The sequence below is a fragment of the Bos grunniens genome, chromosome 8 (assembly GCF_055505025.1).
Source record: "Bos grunniens cultivar Pamir isolate PY7600 chromosome 8, Bosgru_T2T1.0, whole genome shotgun sequence".
Lineage (NCBI taxonomy): Eukaryota > Metazoa > Chordata > Mammalia > Artiodactyla > Bovidae > Bos > Bos grunniens.
In genome coordinates, this window is record NC_141172.1 from 92,401,055 (window position 1) to 92,414,745 (window position 13,691).

The 13,691-nt window shown below is 37.2% G+C and overlaps 1 long non-coding RNA gene across 1 annotated transcript; it reads right to left on the reverse strand.

Moving 5' to 3' along the window:
* Window positions 1–220: 220 nt before the first annotated feature.
* LOC147367690 (uncharacterized) lies at window positions 221–12,689 on the reverse strand. The gene is made up of 2 exons (XR_015168845.1): window positions 12,406–12,689; window positions 221–372 (listed from the first exon to the last, which is right to left on the reverse strand). It is a non-coding gene; the product is annotated as an uncharacterized LOC147367690 (long non-coding RNA).
* Between the last annotated feature and the right edge of the window lie 1,002 nt (window positions 12,690–13,691).

A 13,691-nucleotide genomic window follows, 5' to 3' on the forward strand; every position in this document is an offset into this window, starting at 1 on the left:
CTCATTGGAAAAGAACATGATACTGGGGAAGACTGAGGGCAAGAGGAGTGGGCAACAGAGGATGAGATGGTTGGATGGCATCATCAATTCAATGAACACGACTTGGAGAAAACACCAGGAGATAGTGAAGGACAGGGAAGCCTGGTGTGCTGTAGTCCATGGTGCCACAAAAATCGGACATGATTTAGCAACTGAACATACATTTAAATATTTTCTTAGAAGGAATTTATTATAAAATCAAAGATTTTCCATTTGTAATGTTGATCAAAGGAAAAAGTGATGGCCCTTTGTTTATCCCCATATTTTCATCCTTAAGTCCTTTCTTCTTCCACGTCTGCCTTGGGTTAAGCTTTCTCTTCAAGAAGTCAAGTCCTATGGATGAGAATATCAACCCTCCACTTAGCTGCAGTGTCTCTACTAATATAAAATTAAAAAGTAACAGTGAATTGACATCAGAAGTGTAGATCAAGCCTTTGTTAACAGCTTTCATTTCTGGAGAGACTACTGTGAAGTAAGGAATTATTCCCTTTGCTCAGTAATTCTTCTCATTTCTAATTCAGACTGTCTTGGCACTCAGTTACAATAGATCTAATAACAATAAAGTTTTATTTTCACTCAATTTCTTTTGCTTTTCTAACATATTAAATCTCTCTGCACAAATTTCACTCCCTATCATTTCTCTCTGATTACTTCTTGGAATAGCAAAGACATTTCCTTTATAATAATAGACCACTATCATTATTAAAAAGCACACCACTTTTTCAACACAAATTATAGGGTTTGTCCATTGAATAGGTGGATTTCAAAATATAGTATTTAGTCGTCCTGAATTGGATTGGTCATCTTATCAAAGATTTCTTAATCTTCATATTATAGTGAAACAGATGAGGGGCCCGCAGAAGTTGTAAAATTTCTAATTTGCTTTCATGTTTAAGGAGAGAAGAATTTTAAAAGGAAAAATGTTTTTATTATTCTTCTTAGGGATAAGATTTTTCATGTATGTTTGTACTTTTCATTATGCAATGTGGATAAAAACTAAAGGCAGAATTTGATGTCATTTTGGCAGAACAGTATAATAGATGAGGTAATTACTCAAATAAAGATATTGTATAAGGTTGGAACCCTGTACTTATTTTCCTGTTACATATGCATAGGTCCCATAACATAGTACAGTCTTACATGCATACACATACACATGTATGTTTAATATATATTTGCATATGTAATACATCCATAAATTATATATTTAAATTATATATCAAATACTAAAGGGAACAATTATAATTTAGATTATTTTGAATTCACACATATTCAACAAAGAAATAAAATTTGATAATTATAGATATGAAATCTGAGGTTCTCTTAGGTAAAATACTTTGTACAAAGACACCTAAGGGATAGGACTAAAGCTAGACTTTTAAATCAGATCATTTTGCCTCTAGAGCTAGAGAAGTTTCTATCCTTTAATTATTCTTATTAAATGTTTGTTGAATTTTATAGTGTGAATGGCAAGTTCTGGCACTCATGAAACTTAAAAGTAATACTTCTCATGATGATACTGTTTAACTGAGGCCTGCAAAATACAAGCAGAATTTGTGTAGTCACAGAATTTCAGTGCCTTAACATCTGCATATGTACAGACACACAAAATCATTTATGGCTAACAAAAATGACTGAGAAAATGACCAGGTTTTGGATTACCCACATCCACACATGAATTCAGGGAGCTAGGTTGACAGACTCTGCCATTTTGAATGTATACATTTTTTTTTTTAATTCTCTATAGTTGTATATTTTTTAATCTTTTTATTTGAAGTATGGTTGATTTACAGGGTTGTGTTAGTTTCAGGGTTACAGCAAAGTGATTCAGTTATACACATATAATATATGTATATTTTTTCAGATTCTTTTCCCTTATAGGTTATTTAAAAATTGGGTATAGTTAGGGAATTCAAACTGAAGTTGGCCAGAAGGGGAAAGGACATGGGAGAATAAAAGGGAATTTCAGTGTTCTAGGCCTGCCACTGATACACATAACTACTATTTATATTCCATTGACCATAACTCAGTCACATGAAAATTCCTAAGTACAAGAAAGATACAAAATAGGCAGCCTTCCAGTGACAACTGTACACTATGGAAGTAGGTAATAATTGGGACTAAGTAAAGTTCAAATTCTGTTCAACTATTTTATTTGAAGAACTACTCTTAAGACTTTGCCACAAATTATATAGCCACAGGGCATATTTTCTAAGGCAGACATTTTCACTAGTAGGTTAATAATTTCACTGTCTAAATGAATAATGTTTTAAATGAAACAAGATGTATCTACAATAGAATTATTTTTATTTTCAACCTTTCAAACTTGCATAAAATGACAGGTGATTTCATGGCTGTCTATAAGCATGGCTCTATGTTTAAGAACAATTTATTTAGATAATTATGTGAGAATACATTAATACATTATATATCAGTTGCTATATATTGAATGCTTGCATTTTCTAAAATTCATATGTTGAAATATTAATACCCAAGATAATAGTACTGGAGATGGAGCCTTTGGGAGATGATTAGCAGCCCAATATGCTACTGGAGATCAGTGAAGAAATAACTCCAGAAAGAATGAAGAGATGGAGGCAAAACAAAAACAACACCCAGTTGTAGATGTGACTGGTGATGGAAGCAAGGTCCGATGCTGTAAAAAGCAATATTGCATAGGAACCTGGAATGTTAGGTCCATGAATCAAAGCAAATTGGAAGTGGTCAAACAGGAGATGGCAAGAGTGAACATCGAAATTTTAGGAATCAGCGAACTAAAATGGACTGGAATGGGTGAATTTAACTCAGATGGCCATTGTATCTGCTACTGTGGGCAAGAATCCTTTAGAAGAAATGGAGTAGCCATCAGAGTCAGCAGGAATCTGAAATGAAGTACTTGAATGCAAACTCAAAAATTACAGAATGATCTCTGTTCGTTTCCAAGGCAAACCATTCAATACCACAATAATCCAAGTCTATGCCCCGGCCAGTAATGCTGAATAAGCTGAAGTTGAACAGTTCTATGAAGACCTACAGGACCTTCTAGAACTAATACCCAAAAAAAGATGCCCTTTTCATTATAGTGGACTGGAATGCAAAAGTAGGAAGTCAATAAATACCTGGAATAACAGGAAAATTTGGCCTTGGAGTACAGAATGAAGCAGGACAAAGGTTAATAGAGTTTTGCCAAGAGAATGCACTGGTCATAGAAAACACCTCTTCCAACAACACTAGAGAAGACTCTACATATGGACATCACCAGATGGTCAAAACTGAAATCAGATTGATTATATTCTTTGCAGCCCAAATGGAGATGGTCTATACAGTCAGAAAAAACAAGATGGGAAGCTGACTGTGGCTTAGATCATGAACTCCTGATTGTCAAATTCAGACTTAAATTGAAGAAAGTAAAGAAAACCACTAGACCATTCAAGTATGACCTAAATCAAATCCCTTACAATTGTACAGTGGAAGTGAGAAATAGATTTAAAGGAACTAGATCTGATAGACAGAATGCCTGATGAACTATGGACGGAAGTTCGTGACATTGTACAGGAGACAGGGAGCAAGACCATCCCAACAGAGAAGAAATGCAAAAAACCAAAATGTCTGAGGAGACCTTACAAATAGCTGTGAAAAGAAGACAGGCAAACAGCAAAGGAAAAAAGGAAAGATATACCCACTCGAATGCAGAGTTCTAAAGAATAGCAAGAAGAGATAAAAAAGACTTCCTCAGGGATCACTGCAAAGAAATAGAGGAAAACAATAGAATGGGAAAGACTAGAGACCTCTTCAAGAAAATTAGATATACCAAAAGAACATTTCATGCAAAGATAGGCTCAAAAAAGGAAAGAAATGGTATGGACCCAACAGAAGCAGAACATGTTAAGAAAAAATGGCAAGAATACACAGAAGAACCATACAAAAAAGATGTTCCCAACCCAGATAATCACGATGGTGTGATCACTCATCTAGAGCCAGACGTCCTGGAGTGTGAAGTCAAGTGGGCCTTAGGAGCATCACTACAAACAAATTTAGTGGAGGTGATGGAATTCCAGTTGAGCTATTTCATATCCTAAAAGATAATGTTGTGAAAGTGCTGCACTCAATATGCCAGCAAATTTGAAATACTCAGCAGTGGCCACAGGACTGGAAAAGGTCAGTTTTCATTCCAATCCCAAAGAAAGGCAATGCCAAAGAATGCTCAAACTACTGTGCATTTGCACTCATCTCACATGATAGTAGAGTAATGTTCAAAATTCTCTAAGCCAGACTTCAATAATACTTGAACCGTAAACTTCCAGATGTTCAAGCTGGTTTTAGAATAGGCAGAGGAACCAGAGATAAAATTGCCAACATCTGCTGATCATTGAAAAAGCAAGAGAGTTCCAGAAAAACATCTATTTCTGCTTTATTAAATATGTTAAAACTTTTGACTGTGTGAATCACAATAAACTGGAAAATTCTGAAAGAGATGGGAATACCAGACCACCTGACCTGTCTCCTGAGAAATCTGTATTCAGGTCAAGAAGCAATATTTAGAACTGGACATGGAACAACAGACTGGTTCCAAATCGGGAAAAGAGTATGTCAAGTCTGTATTTTGTCACCCTACTTATTTAACTTATATGCAGAGTAAATCATGAGAAACACTGGGCTGGATGAAACACAAGCTGGAATCAAGATTTCTGGGAGAAATATCAATAACCTTAGAAATGCAGATGACACCATCCTTCTGGCAGAAAATGAAGAAGAACTAAAGAGCCTCTTGATGAAAATGAAAGAGGAGAGTGAAAATGTTGGCTTAAAACTCAACATTCAGAAAACAAAGATTATGTCATCAGGTCCCACCACTTCATGGGAAACAGATGGGGAAACAGTGGCAGACTTTATTTTATTTTTATTTTTTGACTCCAATATCACTGCAGATGGTGATTGCAGCCATGAAATTAAAAGATGCTTACTCCCTAGGAGAAAAGTTATAACCAACCTAGACAGCATATTAAAAAGCAGAGAATTTACTTTGCCAGCAAAGTTCTGTCTAGTCAAGGCTATGGTTTTTCCAGTAGTCATGTATGGATGTGAGAGTTGGACTATAAAGAAAACTGAGTGCTGAAGAATTGATGCTTTTGAACTGTGGTGTTGGAGAAGACTCTTGAGAGTCCCTTGGACAACAAGGAGACCCAACCAATCCATCCTAAGGGAAATCAGTCATGAATATTCATGGAAAGGACTTATATTGAAGCTGAAACTCCAATACTTTGGCCACCTGCTGTGAAGTGTTGACTCATTTGAAATGGTCCTGATGCTGAGAAAGATTGAAGGTGGGAGGAGCAGGAGACAACAGAGGATGAGATGGTTGGATGGCATGACTCACTCAATGGACATAATTTTAAGTAAACTCCGGGAGTTAGTGATGGACAGGGAGGCACTGTGTGCTGCAGTCCATGGGTGGCAAAGAATCAGACACAACTGAGTGACTGAACTGAGCTGAACTGAACTGAATTAGGTGATGAGGGAGAAACCTCATGAATTGGGATAGTAGCCTTATAAAAGAGGTCTAGATCACTCTCTCACCAACTCCCACCGTGTGAAGATACTTGAGAAGTTGGCAGTCTGCAACATGGAAGAAAGCCCTCCCCAGAATATGACCATGCTGGCACCCTGATCTTGGACTTGCTGTCTCCAAAACAGTGAATAAAATATGTCTCCTGTTTGTCAGCCACTTGGTCTATGGCATTTTGTTATAGCTGCAAGTATGGCCTGCTGCTGCTGCGTCGCTTCGGTCTTGTCCGACTCTGAGCGACCCCATAGACGGCAGCCCACCAGGCTTCCCTGTCCCTGGGATTCTCCAGGCAAGAACACTGGAGTGGGTTGCTATTTCCTTCTCCAATGCATGAAAGTGAAAAGTGAAAGTGAAGTCGCTCAGTCGTGTCCGACTCCTAGCGACCCCATAGACTACAGCCTACCAGGCTCCTCCGTCCATGGGATTTTCCAGGCAAGAGTACTGGAGTGGGGTGCCATCGCCTTCTCTGAAGTATGGCCTAAGATACTATTATTGATACATTAATATTAATCACTCACTTTACCTATAAAACAGGCAGTTAAGTTAATGATCAGCATTAAACTTGTTCACATGATAAAATAACCCTGCATGATGCAAGGTGTTTTGTCAATAAATCATAGCAGTGTGTATTTCTTTATTGAAACAATGTAAGGAAAAAAAAATACTAGACAAGCCTTATCTGCTGTATAATAACAACAGATGGCCCTATAAATCTGATTTATGAGAACTAAACACAGTAATCTTGAGTTGAGAGTTAAAAACAAATTGAAATGCCAGAAAATCTAAATTCAAGAGACTTTTAGGTTATTCTTTCCTTTAAATCATTCCTTGTTTCTTTCAAAATCTAACACTCAGTAGATATTGCTAGGAATTTTCCCCAAGTGAAATATATTCACAGATTAATGGACTGATATATCTATAAAGTTTTTTTAATTCATTTATTTTAATTGGAGGCTAATTACTTTACAATATTGTATTGGTTTTGCCATACATCAACATGAATCCGCCATGGTGTACACGTGTTCCCAATCCTGAACCCCTCTCCTACCTCCCTCCCCATACCATCCCTCTGGGTCATCCTATAAAGTTTTTAAAAAACTTCAGTCCATGTTATTCTTGTGGAAAAGATACACACTACAGTCTATGAGGCAACACACCAAGAATACAGTTTTGCCCTTTCTCCTGTATACAGACTTGTTAGTTTCCAACAACAACCTGGAAAGGACTTAGACCATCAGTTTTACTGGTTCTCAGGCCTTCAGATTCACAATGATAACTATTACACTGTCTCTCCTTGGTCTCCGGTTTGCTGACTTCAGATCTTGTAACTTCTCAGCCTCTGTAATCACATGAGCCAATTTCTTATAATACTTATATATATGTAATAAGATATAAGCATTTCCTATTAGTTCAATTTCTCTGGAGAACCCAGACTAATATATTGCTATCACAGAAATATTTACTGGAGTTTTTTCTAGCTGAAAACTATATGAAACTATAGTTTCATTTTTTATATTTATCTATTTAGTCTATCTGAAGTATCCTGGCTTATGAATATTTTTGTGGCATTTCAAAGTTGTCTGAATCAAGTTGGATTTTTGAGTCTTTTAAATCAGTTTAACCTTATTTAAAATTAGATTTGAATACTGAAATCATATTATACACATGATGATTATGTCATGATGTAACTGAGCTTCATATCAAGGATTATCTAATGTAATTGGAAATATGTTAAAAAAATCAAGGTATAGAGGGCTCTTTATCAATTAATTTAGTGTATAAACTGTAAACATTCCTTTATTGCTTCTCACTTAGAATGCGGCCAGTAACTTATCATTTGTTATATGAGGCACTCTGCCATATTTTCATTTGCATCATCATATTTAATTCTCATAATTATTTCTCCTTTACAGATGAGGAAATGAAAGCATACAGAGGTTAAGGAACCTATCAAAAATAAACAGAAAATAAATAGTCAATTATAGATTTGAATCCAGGATATCTCTATATATATATGCTGCTGCTAAGTTGCTTCAGTCGTGTCCGACTCTGTGCAACCCCATAGATGGCAGCCCACCAGGCTCCCCCGTCCCTGGGATTCTCCAGGCAAGAACACTGGAGTGGGTTGCCATTTCCTTCTCCAATGCATGAAAGTGAAAAGTGAAAGTGAAGTCACTCCGTCATGTCGACTCTTCGTGACCCCATTGACTGCAGCCTACTAGGCTCCTCCATCCATGGGATTTTCCAGGCAAGAGTGCTGAAGCAGGTTGCCATTGCCTTCTCCATATATATATATATATATATATATATATATATATATATATATATATACACATAATACATATACACCATATTATGTCCTGTTCTCTATTAAAAGATTTGTTCTCTATTTAAATAATTATTTAAACTTGCTGATACAGGCTTTCAAATTCAAACCTTTGAGGAAGGTAGTGCTATTTGTGTTCACCATGATTAGACTGCTCAATGCCACATCCCTCCCCATTTATGTCAGCGCTAGTTATAATAATTGTGATATTGGGTGTTTTGAAGCATCAAATAAAATTTCTTTTCATTTAATTTTAACATTTTAAATTAGTAGGTTGCGATATGTTAAATTGTCATTATAGACTGATTCTGATACACAAAACTGGCAATTTCATATGGGTCAAGTTATTATAAATGAGATTGAACTTTTTCAGTTTTTAATATTTTAAAATCTTCCATGAATTTACTATTGAAGGTGTTTTTCCTAACACTGTATTTTTCTTACCAATTTGTATGAGCTTTGCACATAAGAAGAACATTAACTTTTCTGACCTAAGAAGAAATCTGATGGACAGATAAGGGTAATAAAACATAACAGATAATGCTTTGTATTTCAATATAAGAATTAATGTTTGGGGATGATTTTGTTGTTAGTTAAAAACAATAAACCACAGATACATGCAACTAGACATTTAAATTACATTGTTAAAGTGAGTAGATATTTGATAATTTTATATTAAATTATTCTAAGTTATGGAGAAGGAAATGGCAACCCACTCCAGTGTTCTTGCCTGGAGAATCCCATAGATGGAGAAGCCTTGTAGGCTGCAGTCTCTGGGGTCGCACAGAGTCGGACACGACTGAAGCGACTTAGCAGCAGCAGCAGCAGCATTCTAAGTTAAATAATATCATATGCAAAATAAAAGCAAAGTAATAACATTCAATTCAGTTCAGTCGCTCAGTCGTGTCCGACTCTTTGGGACCCCATGAATCACAGCACGCCACGCCTCCCTGTCCATCACCAACTCCCGGAGTTCACCCAGACTCACGTCCATCCAGTCAGTGATGCCATCCAGCCATCCCATCCTCTGTCGCCCCCTTCTCCTCCTGCCTGCAATCCCTCCCAGCATCAGAGTCTTTCCAATGTATCAACTCTTTGCAAGAGGTGGCCAAAGTACTGGAGTTTCAGCTTTAGCATCATTCCTTCCAAAGAAATCCCAGGGCTGATCTCCTTCAGAATGGACTGGTTGGATCTCCTTGCAGTCCAAGGGACTCTCAGGAGTCTTCTCCAACACCACAGTTCAAAAGCATCAATTCTTTGGCGCTCAGCCTTCTTCACAGTCCAACTCTCACATCCATACATGACCACTGGAAAAACCATAGCCTTGACTAGACAAACATTTGTTGGCAAAGTAATGTCTCTGCTTTTCAATATGCTATCTAGGTTAGTCATAACTTTTCTTCGAAGGAGTAAGCGTCTTTTAATTTCATGGCTGCAGTCACCATCTGCAGCGATTTTGGAGCCCAAAAAAATAAAGTCTGACACTGTTTCCACCGTTTCCCCATTTATTTCCCGTGAAGTGATGGGACCAGATGCCATAATCTTCGTTTTCTGAATGTTGAGCTTTAAGCCAACTTTTTCACTCTCCTCTTTCACTTTCATCAAGAGGCTTTTTAGTTCCTCTTCACTTTCTGCCATAAGGGTGGTGTCATCTGCATATTTATTATAACATAATATATATATATATATTATAAAAATAAAATAAATTGAAAATAAATGCAAGTGCAAAGTGAATGTCCATATATTTATTATTCTTAGCATTTTATTAATTTATGGTAACTCTGGTTCAAAGTAGAAATAACAACTTTATTATACCCATTTAAATCCAGAATATCAAGCTTTTGTGTGATGGGAAAAAGAGAAGGAGTTGGGGGGGGGACAATATTCAGGATAAATACTACACATTTTTAAACATAAATCTCATGTGTACAGAACCTAAAGCAAAGAATTAAATATCTTAAGAAACATATACTTGCTTATTCACAAATGAATAATTTAAATTTTAGACATATATGCAAACTTGTTTTCTCTTTCTCATTTTTAATAATGTCCATAGATGTCTTTCATTACCACATCTTTAAAATGTAAGTACTGTGTACATTTCTTTAAGATATTAACTATAAAATTCTAGTTGTTAAGATTTTTCTTGATTCTTACAAAAGAATGGATGAAATGATTAGTGTTAACTACAGATTCAAGGAAGAATACTATTACTGAATCAATCACTGAAATATATCCACCTCATGCGAAGAGTTGACTCATTGGAAAAGACTCTGATGCTGGGAGGGATTGGGGGCAGGAGGAGAAGGGGATGACAGAGAATGAGATGGCTGGATGGCATCGCTGACTCAATGGACGTGAGTCTCAGTGAACTCTGGGTGTTGGTGATAGACAGGGAGGCCTGGCGTGCTGCGATTCATGGGGTCGCAAAGAGTCGGACACGACTGAGCGACTGATCTGATCTGATCCTTTGTATACTTGATAAATTTAATCCTGATAATTACATTGGACTTTTATTAGCAGTAAACTGTGTGCAAACTAAAATAAATTTTAAAAGTTCCCAAAGTACTCATAAGTATTGTGTGGTACCTTTGTAAAGTATCTACTTCACTAAACTGAACTCAGTTCAGTTGCTCTGTCTTGTCTGACTCTTGAGGCCCCAGGGACTGCAGCATACCAGGCCTCCCTGTCCATACCAACTGCCAGAGTCCACTCAAACTCATGTCCATTGAGTCAGTGATGCCATCAAACCATCTCATCCTCTGCCATGCCCTTCTCCTCCTGCCTTCAATCTTTCCCAGTATCAGGTCTTTTCAAATGAGTCAGTTCTTCACATCAGGTGGCCAAAGTATTGAAGTTTAAGCTTCAGCATCAGTCCTTCCAATGAATATTCAGGACTGATTCCCTTTAGGATGGACTGGTTGGATCTCCTTGTTGTCCAAGGGACTCTCAAGAGTCTTCTCCAACACTACAGTTCAAAAGCATAAATTTTTCGGGGCTCAGCTTTCTTTGTACTCTAACTCTCACATCCATATATGACTACTGGAAAAACCATAGCTTTCACTAGACAGACCTTTGTTGGCAAAGTAATGTCTCTTCTTTTTAATAAGCTGTCTAGGTTGGTCATCACTTTTCTTCCAAGGAGCAAGCGTCTTTTAATTTCGTGACTGGCTGTAGTTACCATCTGCAGTGATTTTGGAGAACAAAAAAAAAATTAAGTCTGTCACTGTTTCCATCATTTCTCCATCTATCTGCCATGAAGTGATGGGACTGGATGCCATGATCTTAGTTTTCTGAATGTTGAGTTTTAAGTCAACTTTTTAAAATTCCTGTTTCACTTTCATCAAGAGGCTCTTTAGTTTTTTCTTCACTTCTGCCATAAGACTGGTGTCATCTGCATATCTGAGGTTATTGATATTTATCCTGAGAATCTTGATTCCAGCTTATGCTTCATCCAGCCTGGAATTTCCCATGATCGATTCTGCATAAAAGTTAAATAAGCAGGGTGACAATATACAGACCTAATGTATCCCTTCCCTATTTGGAACCAGTCTGTTGTTCCATGTCCAGTTCTAACTGTTGCTTCTTGACCTACATACAGATTTCTCAGGAGGAAGGTCAGGTGGTCTGGTATTCCCATCTCTTGAAGAACTGTCCAGAGTTTGTTGCGATTCACACAGTCAAATGCTTTGGCATAATTAATAAAGCAGAAGTAGATATTTTTCTGGAATTCTTTTGCTTTTTTGATGATCCAATGGATGCTGATAGTTTGATCTCTGATTTCTCTGCCTTTTCTAATTCCAGCTTAAACATCTGGAAGTTCATGGTTAATGTACTGTTGAAGCCTGGCTTGGAGAATTTTGAGCATTACTTTTCCAGTATGTGACATGAGGGCAATTGTGCGGTAGTTTGAGCATTCTTTGGCATTGCCTTTCTTTGGAATTGGAATGAAAACTGAACTTTTCCAGTCCTGTGGCCACCGCTGAGTTTTCCAAATTTGCTGGCATATTGAGCGCAGCACTTTCACAGCATCATCTTTTAGGACTTGGAATAGCTCAACTGGAATTCCATCACCTCCACTAGCTTTGTTTGTAATGATGCTTCCTAAGGCCCACTTGACTTCACATTCCAGGTTGTCTGGTTCTAGGTAAGTGATCATACCATTGTGACTATCTGGGTCATGAAGATCTTTTTTGTACAGTTCTTCTGTGTATTCTTGCCATCTCTTCTTAATATCTTCTGCTTCTGTTACTTCCATAGCATTTCTGTCCTTTATTGGGCCCATCTTTGCATGAGATGTCCCCTGGTATCTCTAATCTCTAAATGTAGTTCAGCCTCCTCTGCTGCTCGTCACTGGAGGCTGAACTACATTTCCCCAAATTTGCCTTCTTGTATGTTTCTGTTTACAAGAGATTTCTATGAAAGGCAAAGTAAAGCAGCAGCCATTAAACAGCACACACAGGTTGCCACTTACCTGTTGGCTCACTTCTTTGGCAGAAGGAAGTTGCAGAGCCTGCTCAGGATTTTCCTTCTCTTTTCTGACCTCAAGGCCAGGTCTGCAGGTTTGGCTTGATGAGGAAAGTATCCTGGCTCCTATAAGACACGCATACAACCAAGGTCAGAGCAATGAGAACTGATGTGAATTTTTATGCATATCTATGTATTCTAGCTTATGTTTGTGGATCCAGGCTGTTCTGGTTCTGCTTCTCTAACTGAACCTTGACTGACACAGGCACAAAATGATGAAAGAGTGGATACCAACCCCTGTACCACATTAGTGCTCGACTCAGAGTTTGGCCAACACCTGAACCTCATGTTCTTTAACATAAATGTTCTACCACAAAGACACCAGGTCCTGTTTAATTACTGAGATAAGAAACAGCTGACAAAAATCAAGAAGTCAAACAACTTTTTAATTGAACCCATTAGTTCCAGATACAATCCCAGTATATTTAGCCTTCTTTACTCTTGACATCTGTTATACTTACCAGCTATGAGTTATTGCTCTCATTCCTGTCATAATCAAGCACAATGAACAAAAATATATTTATGTACACACATGGTGGACTACAGTTGCAAAAGAGTCAGACACGATTGAGCAACTAAGCACAGCACAGCATGTACACATACACACATGTATACACAGAAAAAGAGAGAGTGAGCAAACAAGCAAGTGTTCTTTATGCAATAAACTAACTAGTGTGGTTAATTTACTAGTGTGGTTAATCCCTGGTGGTTCTGTGGTAAAGACTCCACCTGTCAATACAAGAGACACAAGTTCAATCCCTGGGTTGGGAAGATCCCCTTGAGAAGGAAATGGCAACCCACTCTAGTATTCTTTTCTGGGAAATCCCACAGACAGAGGAGCCTGATGGGCTATAGTCACAAAAGAGTCAGACAACTTAGCTACTAAGCAATTGTAACAACTAGTGTGCCATAGAATTGACTTTTGAAATCTATCCTATCTCTAGTCTCTAACTACCATCCTTGATATTCCTAAAATAAAAGTTATATAGTACAATTTAAATAAATATAGAAGCAAATTATAAATATTTCAAATATATAGTATATCAGGTATCTTCTGCATTCTCTTTGGTATCAATGTATCTTCCTTTTTAATAGGGGTTCAGAGAGAAAAAGCAAATGATGTATTGTCTCAAAGCTATTTTTAAAAAATAGAGGATAACATTTTGTGAATGTATAATAGCTGTCAAGACCTTTATATGCTGTGGGAGGCAAAATAAATACACACCTCCAAAG